Below are 9,127 nucleotides of genomic sequence, written 5' to 3' on the forward strand. Positions count from 1 at the left end.
TACACATTTTAGCAAAGTTCCAGAAATCCTCATTCAGCATGTTATTTTTGACCTATTATTTATTCCCTTTATTGTGTTCAGATGCATTTCTTCTTTATTAAATACGTTCAGGACTTTAAAAAAAATATTGCTGCCTCACATGAGTATTTTCAGGTACACAATGTATTGCTGGCTTCAGTTGCCAAAATGTGTAATAGATATTTTGTTTTATTTTCTTTGATCTTCCTGAAAGTTTGGCACACAACTTTTGAAGAGCAATTGCACAGAAGGAAAAGAGTAAATGATCAATAAATGGTGTCACCAGACACCAGGAAAACACATCAACGCTGCTATGAAGTATTATTGTGCATCCCAAAGAATGCCTTGGTTTTCAAGTCTGGCAGACCCTGTTTACTATATAGAGAAGGATCCATCTGGTACTTTGCAGATGTGGAAAAAAAAAAGGTACAATCACTTTGATGTAAGGTCTGGAAGTTTTTGTTACAGTGGTACAAAAACAGGCACCTTATGGCTTAGTACTTCTAAAATGCTCCCTCAGAGAAACTAAAACTCATTTTTTCTAAAAGTAACTATACAAATTATCGAAAGAGGCATTTGTGTAATTTCCACCAATTTGATAAAACAAAATTTCAACAAGAAAAACGTTCTGCTCAACAGTTATGAGGAATGCAAAAGCATGGGTTGTTTTTTTTATAAAAAACACCAAGTGAAAGAAGCCAGCCACTTCATGACTCTGTTTATGTGAATTATTGGCAACAAGCCAAAAAAAAAAAATGGGAGGGTGATAGGCATCAGAACATTAGCTACCCTGGGAGGTGGGGACTGATTAGAAGGAGGCATGAGGGAACTTTTAGTTTGACAGTGATCTTTTATCTTTTTACAGGAGCATAGATTGAATATGAACACACATTTGCTCAAGCTCACTTTATTGAATCAAGAAGACATGAACATTACAATATAAAAAGATTTAACATCAACGGAAAATCAAACATATTTTCAGGTCAACAATCATTCTATTCTAATTGTTCTCTTCTAAACCCAGGATTCAACTCCTTGCTTACTAGGACCATGGCCTTGGCATAGGCTGTCTGACAAGTATTTGTTCTATGACCTCTAGGTAGCAATGTCATCATTGATGCTATTGGTTATCACAGCTAAGTTCTGAGGCTGAAATTCATAAAAGATTCCCTTCATGACAAGTGTGGCACTGTCCCCATCCTGCCACCAAGGCCAAGTGAACTTTTGCTACATGTCTCCAGTGGGTAGTTGTTTGATGTGAACTTGTTTTTCTCTACTTGGGGACTCCTAAAGCTGGTAAGAAAAAAAAATACCGCAACATTATAATCCCATAGCCTTCAAGCAATGTATATGTCAAACATACTCTGTAAAGAAATATGAGTATGGAAGGAGGGGGATAAACAGAGTTGAGGAGAGGTTTTTACATTCATTCTAAACTACGCACAATATATAAGAGCAAAATGTCAAACACAGCATGTTATTATGACTAGTAGAAAAATTGTACATTCTTCTTCAGGGGAGCAGGGCGGTCCCTCTTTCTAGAACAGTCTCAGCCAGGATAGATTACACTTGTTAAAAATGCAAGAATTGAGCACACAGACAGAGGTCTGACGGTTGATCTTTACGGTTTCTTGCAGCTTTAATTCACGTCTCTACCATCCATTCACCCCATTAATCTCATCACTCACACAAGCCCTAGAATATACAAGAGATTCTCAGTGGCCTTCAGTGCATAACCATTGGAACAGCTGGCTCTGCAAATCTACTTTATCTTAAGCACACACTTCTTTTTCCAACAGAGGGGACAGGTGTGGCGGCCCACTCAGCTGCCACCTGCCGTTGCTGCTATCTGATGGCCCATTTGTCTTCATGCCTACAAAGTAGATTCCTCAGAGGTGAGGCTGTGTTTAGCTTTGGGCTTTTAGATGGAATCGGCATTTGTTTGTTCCCACATAGGAGTCTGAAGCTCTTGCTCTGGCCTACTTTTGAGAATGTTCCCCAATCAGAAAAATGTGTTGAAGTTCAGCTTCCAGAGATGGCCACCCTGATGGAGTTAGGACTCAGTAGGGTTCATGGCATGTGTACTGGCACTGTGTTTCTTGAGGAAATGGCATCAAGCCTGACAGGTGGAGCCCAGCTCAGCTCTTTGCTGTACCTGGGTCCAATGGGAAGATTATGGTCAAGATACAGATACATAAGTGCTTCTAGTTCCTCAGCTAGAAAATAGACATTATGAGTATGTTCCCTATTGGGTCGGAACAGCTGTTCCACGAAGCTCTGTGTCTAAGCCCTGTGAGCTGTGCCTGGTAATATTTTCTGATACATGCTCACTAGTTTATATTTGCGGTATTGTCATCTATGCTAACAGTGGATTTTGACATTGAAAAGTGGCTCAGGAGATGCGTGGTCCTTACCAATCTCAGAACAGGACTCACAGATGCTGGGGTGTCAACTGACAGCCCTCACGGTTCCTTCCATGTAGGATAGATGAATCCTTAGATTCAGCTTTGTGCTCAGACTTGTTTTCATTCCATGTCAGTTATATTCTACTCAGCAGCCAAATTAAGATGACCCTGCATTCTATCAAGCATTATAAAGACATCAGTAGTCTGCAGGCCGTTTGGAACTGGCTGAAAGTGAGCTCATTAATTCAATGCCATTTGCTCCCTCTGGCAACAGGAGCTCTGCAGATGTCTGCCTCAATTTCAACTCCTGGCACTAGATGGTGTAATTGTGTGTAGCAGTGGCTTTAAGACATCGTCAGATGATGCCAGTGGAAAGATAATTGCCAGATGCTCTGTTAATTAACGGGTCAAAGAGTAAAAAGAGAAATGGAAACGCAAAATACCAAACACAGCATATTATCTTGGCTTACAGAGAGCTGAGAGGAAGCATATTTGTTGAGAAGAATGTTCCCACTGCACCTCAGAATTTAGCACAATTAAAATAATGTTTAATAGGCAACTAAAAAATTAAAGCTAATTGACTTGGAAAAACACAGTGTTCTCAATATTAGATAACGATCCATGTTTTCTGCTCAGATACACTATCTTTAATTTTAAGTGTCACATAGATAAATCCACCCCCTTTCTATCCATCTCTAGCTCTTTCTCATCTCTCTCCTTTGCTCCCTCTTTGGATTGTTCACACGCCAGCTTTCAAGAGTGATGTCCAAGTGGCAGCATTATAATTTAATGGGTAGTGAGAAACGTTGCAGAGCTAGCAGGAGGCTGTTGAAGGAATCCAGGACCCTGGCTCCCACGGGCCCAGAACCATGGCTAGGAGCACTGGCATGGTCTTGTGGGACCAGCCATGGACATGGGAGCAGAGGAGAATTTCAGAGGCTTCTCCAAGGAACTAACTGCAGAGCGTGTGGGATGTCCTACGGGGAAGGTTGGTGAGGACCTGAGGGCTATTGGCAGCCACTGAGCTGGGCTAACGAGCTTTGGTTCCATCCTGGAGTGGGTGTACAAACACTGGCTCCTTTCCTTTTTCCTTCTATTAAAAATAGATTTGTAATACAATATGTTCAGATCAATTTCCCCTTCCAATTCTTTCCCACCTCTCCTTTCATCTGGATCCACCCCCTTTTCTGCCTCTCATTAGAAAACAGGCAGGTCTAAGGGACCCAAGCCTTGAGAGGGAGCCCACCCCTCACACTGCCTGGAGGATCAGAAACCAGAGGCTGAGTGGCTCAGAGGCCCAGAACGGAACCAAATATGCCAGGAAGAAAGCAAATGAAATCATTCCTAATGATACTATGCTGTACTCACAGACAGGGGTCTAGCCAAATCACCATCAGAGAGGCTTCCTGCTTATATGTAGCAGATCTTTACCCAGAAACTGATACCCAGAGCCAAACCTTAGGCAGAACTTGGAATTCTGGGAAGGAAGGGGAGAAATGATTGTGAGGGCCAGAAAGGTCAAGGACAACACACACACACAAACCCTACAGAATCAACAAACCTGGGCTATGAAGGGGCTCCTAGAGACTGACAATCAGGGGACCTGCGTGGTCAAACTTAGGCCCTCTGTATACATGTTATAGTTGTGTAGCATGGTGTTTTTGTGGGACTTCTAACAGAGGGAGTGAGGAGCTGTTTCTGATGCCTTTTGTGCCCCTTGTCCTCATACTGGCTTGCCTCATCTCACCTTGATATGAGATGTGGGGGTGCTTACTCTTATTGCAACTGAATATGCCATGTTTGGGTGATATCCTTGGGAGGCCTGCTCTTTCCTGAGGGGAAAAGGAAGAGGAGTGGATATCAAGTGTGGAGGGGGGAAGGATGGGGAGTGGAAGAGGGAGAGGAAACTGTAGTTGGGATGTAATATATGAGAGAATAAATTAATAAAAACTTAAAAGTTTTTTAAAGCCCGGATTTAACATTATGAGACAAGGAACTTGCAAAGACGCCATTAAGTTTTGTTTTCTGCTTACATTCTCTGACGGGCACGGGGTCTACCCTTAAGAGTAATTTGTTTCTCCAAGCGAGAAAATGAATTTTTCATTTGCAAGCGGTTATCGACTGGAGATTGCTCCTGGGTTAGGGAAGGGTGGATGTGCCTGCTTCTCCTTTCATCCCTAGGACCCCCATCTGCTGCAGTCCTGGGCAGACCATGTGCATGCTGCCACAGTCTCTGTGATCTCATCTGTGTGCCAGCCCTGTTGTGTCTAAAAGTCCTTGTTTTCCTTAATCCCCTCCATTTCCTATTCCACAGGGCTCCCTGAGCCCCGAGGGGAGGCATTTGATGGAGACGTACCATTTAGGGCTGAATGTTCTGGAGTCTCCCACTCTCTGCATGTTGTCTGCCTGTCTTTGTTCCCATCTTCCTCAGGAGGAGGAAGCATCTCTGAGGTTGGCTGGGCAAGGCACTGATTTGTACGTATAGCAGAATATCACTAGGAGTCCTTTTATTGCTCTGTTCCTTTTGTAGACCAGTCCCACTGAATTCTTTATAATTTGGCCTTATTTTATTTTTTGTGGAATATGCATGAAAGGATATAAACTGATTCAGATTGCTTCAAGGACAGCGGTAGAATGAAAACCAATGGACAGAGCACCTGGCTTTGGCAGTCTCAGTGGAGCTTCTGGTGATGTCGCCACAAGCTTCTTCAGTGGTGGGCCTAGACCCCCATTAGGGCTGCTCTTTCCTGGTTTCCAGTCTTCTTGCACATGCTCATATCTCCAAGGAAAGCATTACTCTGCCTTTTGCGAGACTGATCTTAGTGTAACATCTTACAGAATATACTCTTTGGGCAGATGTCTCCAATGATACAGAGACAGGTTCAACGTGCTGATGTCACTTGGTGCCTTTACCCATGACTGTGTGAAAGTAGAAGCTGCTTGTCCATTGTATGAGAAGGCCAGCAGGCATGTGCACTTTGTCCACCTTTTATTTAATCAACTTCCTTCTTTAACCTTGCTGTGTCTCACTGTTCATATTTGTCACACACACATACAAAAAAAGATTTTTCAATAATTGGTTGTCCAACTTAGATCCAAGTAATACTGGGTGTGAAGTGTTAGCTCATGTTTATCTTAAGTTGAGGAAGGGGTGACAGAACCATCATTCTGCCTTTAGAATGGCTGTCAGGTTAAAACAAGAATCCAGCCAGTCAGGAGTCCGAGGGTAAATGCTGGTTCCCAGGTATAACAGACAGTAGTGGCACTATGTTTGGAAAGGAGGTTAGCATTTGGGTTTGTAGATGGACAAACTGCTTTAAGAGCATCCAGGTGGAGGCAAGGGATGTTTGAAGTTTGCTGCAGACATGGTGGAGAGTGGTGCTGACTGCTGAGCCAGGCAGCCCTGTAGGAAGTCAGAGAGTAGGCTACGGAAGGCGACAACCGCATTCCCTGGGTTCTAGACTTTCCTGTCCCCCTCATAGATAACAAACAGGACACTCTTCCCCAAGTGCCAACCCATGGTCCATGAGCTGTGGGAAACCCAGGCTCAACAAAGAATTCTAAGCTTAGTTAAGGTATCACATGAATTTCTTTCTTTTTTCTTTTTACAATTTTTTAGTTTGGTAACTTGGGTGTGTGTGTGTGTGTGTGTGCATGTGTATATGTATGTGTGTGTGTATGTGTGTGTGTGAGTGTGCATGTCTGTGTGAATGTGTGTCTTTGTTTGTTTAAAGATCTTAGTTTTATTTTACGTTTGTGCATCTCTGTCTGTGGGCCACATGTGTGAGGGTGCTCACAGCGGCCAGAAGAAGACGTTGGGCCCCTTGGATCTGGAATTACATGTGGTTGTGAGCCACCATGTGGGTACTGGGAACTGAACAATTCCTCTACAATAGCAGCAAGTGCTCTTAACCACTGAACCATCCCTCCATCCTCAATCCTGAGGTTTTTGAGCAAAAACTGGAGATGACAATATTATTTCTCAGCATCAAATGGTTGGACTTGCCTGATCCCTAAGTCATCTGTGGAACACAGAACAGCCTCAGTATATGAATCATTCATTCTTATTCCCAGCACATCTCAAGAGAATAAATATTTCCAGTAACTCTGAGAACTAATCATTTAGTTCTTAGGGTCTCAAGGAAAATCAGGGGAAACCAGTCATTGACATATGCATAGCTAATATGCCACTGTGATCCTACCCAGAAGCCAGAATCTGCTCTGTGTGGTTCCCCATTCACAGGATAAATCATGGGAAGAAACAGCAAACAATGGTCAGCTGCATGCCCTGTTTGCTTGAAACATAATTAAAGGTGAATGTTCCATCTTTTAGTGTAGATTGAGCAGGTTTCAAAAATCTCACGAGGCATTTTCTGAATATATAGGAGCAGCTTATACGTTAGTCTACATGCACAGGGATGCACAGTTCATTCCCAGTGTGGTGTGAAGGACCTCTGAATTCAGAGTGTGAGATACACACAGGCCAATGGGGCAGGCCCAGTTGGCTGACTTCATCAGGCTCCATGGTCCTGAAACCTGGATGCTTTGATGAAAGTCAGCACCTCCCTGTTTCCTCTGTGCCATCTCCTTCTGTGGCTCTTCTTCTTTCATGTACCATCTCTATTTTTGATGGCTACGACGTTCCACCTCAGAGATACATTCAGCTCCTGTCTCCACAAGGACCTTGCCACTTCTGCCTCCCTTCACACTCATGGTGTTGGATTCTCAATATTCCAGCCACCCTTCTTCTATCCTCTGCCTGCTCATGGGACCGGTATTGACCGCTGAGTCATGTTCTAAAAATCGGAACTAATGACTTATCAAAATTGCGCATAAAACTCCTGAGAATCCTCATCCCACTTTCTCCCCACCTGCCTTCCTACAGAATGAAGTTCAGGCTTCCCAGCCTGAGAAGCAAAGTCCTTGAGACTGAGCCTGGTTATCTCTTGACCCCCCCTCCTTTCTCTCACCCATTCTTGCTTCTATCTCCATACATTCCACACTGCACATTTTTCCCCCAAGTTTCACCTATTTCTGATTGTGTCAAGCTTTTCTCTACTTCTGGAATTCTATGGTATTCTAGCTTTATACCTGCTGCAGCTGAGATCTGTGTAAGAGTCATATCTTAGGACCATACTGAAGTCAGACCTTGATCAGGATCTTAACACCTACCTTGTTACCAAGAGACTTATCAACTCATACCCATGCTGTCTGTTTATTACGGCACCTTCCACTCTACGTCACTCAACAATTCCAGTGTCATAATACAAATTTAAGTGTTTAACATCATTTATTCGTTAAGTTTATCTATAAATATTTATTGATTGTTTTATTCAAGATACCAGTTAATAATAGCCATGGAGTGTGTACTTCCCAAAGACATATGCATGTAAGACAATTACCATTTTTTTTGAAAGTGCAATGAACACTTGTATGATTGAGCCCAACCAGAGAGAAAGAGAAAAGGTGCCTCCCTTAGTCTGGAGGAATCAGAGAATGGATATGGGGTAAGGCCAAGAACAATGAAACCATCAACTTTAATTGTTTCATTGTAAGAATCATGCTGCTCTTTGATGTAAAAGCTAGGACTAGCATTCTGGTAGCCTGGCCATTCTGCATGTGGACAACTGTAACTTGGGGGCATTTCTAATGTGTGGCTAGCCTGCTGTGTCACCATCTTTTGAGAATGAAGTATTACCGGAAGTTTTGTAGGTGTCAGCAAAGATAGGTGCTCTCACAGCTATTCAGGACATCCACAAGGTATCATCCGTTGGCCATTCTGAGCTGCCATAAAGGCTGACATATGTGGTCCAGTGTGTGTGTGAGGCAGGAATGAAGGACATTTGTATATCTTTATTGGTCCAATGAAGATGTTTGCCATCCTGGCAGAGCTCTCAATAAGCAGCTCTGAGCTGAAGCAGAGTGGAACCTGCGGACTGGGGGATGTAAAGAGCTAGACCTGGGGAAGTTCTAGGTAGTCCTGACAGCAAGTGCCTTAATTCCAGGGCTGGAAGGCCAGCTGAGGGGAGTGAAAGCTTCTCAGAAGAGCCAAGTTTTTAGCTAGTGATCTCATGGGCAGCTTTGTGCTTTTGTGTTATCCCTTGGATGCATCAGGAGCCTGTGCAGACCTGCACTGATGGGTTCTCTCTAGCAGGGCAGGGCAGAGCCTAGGAGCAGGAGGCAGCCGACCTGGGCTATGGGTGGGGAAGGAGAAACACAGGTCCTCTGAGGCCAGGTATGGGAGGGGTCCTCCTACTGTCCATTACACATGGGTCCCTTTGACTTTCATATGCCCTTTGTAAGCCAGGGGAATAACCCTAAACATTTCAAGTAAAAGCAAGATGCCAACCAATGAAAGGTGAACCATGGCTGTGCAGCACTGGAAGACTTCCGTTTAGAGCAAACTGAGAAAGGCAGAGCTTCTGGGTCTGTGATAGCGTTTTGAGTTATCTACAAACACGGAATTACAGTATATTCTGAAGAAAGAGCATGCTTTTACAAAAAGATTCAGTAATAAAATATGCATTAATTTCCCCATCAGGGAGAAAGACATTATGTCAGGCAGGAGGACAAACAGATGTTTGCAGGTGACTTTTCCTGGGAAGTTTCTTTGCTCACATCCTGAAGCCAGCTCTCCCTCTTGCCTGACTTATTTGATGTGTGCTGTCATGGATTTCTCTTCCTGCAGTAATGCTCTCTGGCTC

General features: G+C 43.5%; 1 long non-coding RNA gene across 1 annotated transcript in view; it reads left to right on the top strand.

Annotated features, from left to right (window-relative positions):
- Positions 1–437, top strand: part of LOC132646736 (uncharacterized) — a 132,288-nt gene extending 131,851 nt beyond the window's left edge. Inside the window, exon 6 of the long non-coding RNA XR_009584987.1 lies at positions 233–437. This is a non-coding gene — a long non-coding RNA (uncharacterized LOC132646736). The remainder of the gene's footprint in view (positions 1–232) is intronic.
- The last annotated feature ends 8,690 nt before the right edge of the window (positions 438–9,127 follow it).

This window comes from Meriones unguiculatus, chromosome 12 (genome assembly GCF_030254825.1).
Source record: "Meriones unguiculatus strain TT.TT164.6M chromosome 12, Bangor_MerUng_6.1, whole genome shotgun sequence".
In the NCBI taxonomy this organism is placed as follows: Eukaryota; Metazoa; Chordata; class Mammalia; order Rodentia; family Muridae; genus Meriones; species Meriones unguiculatus.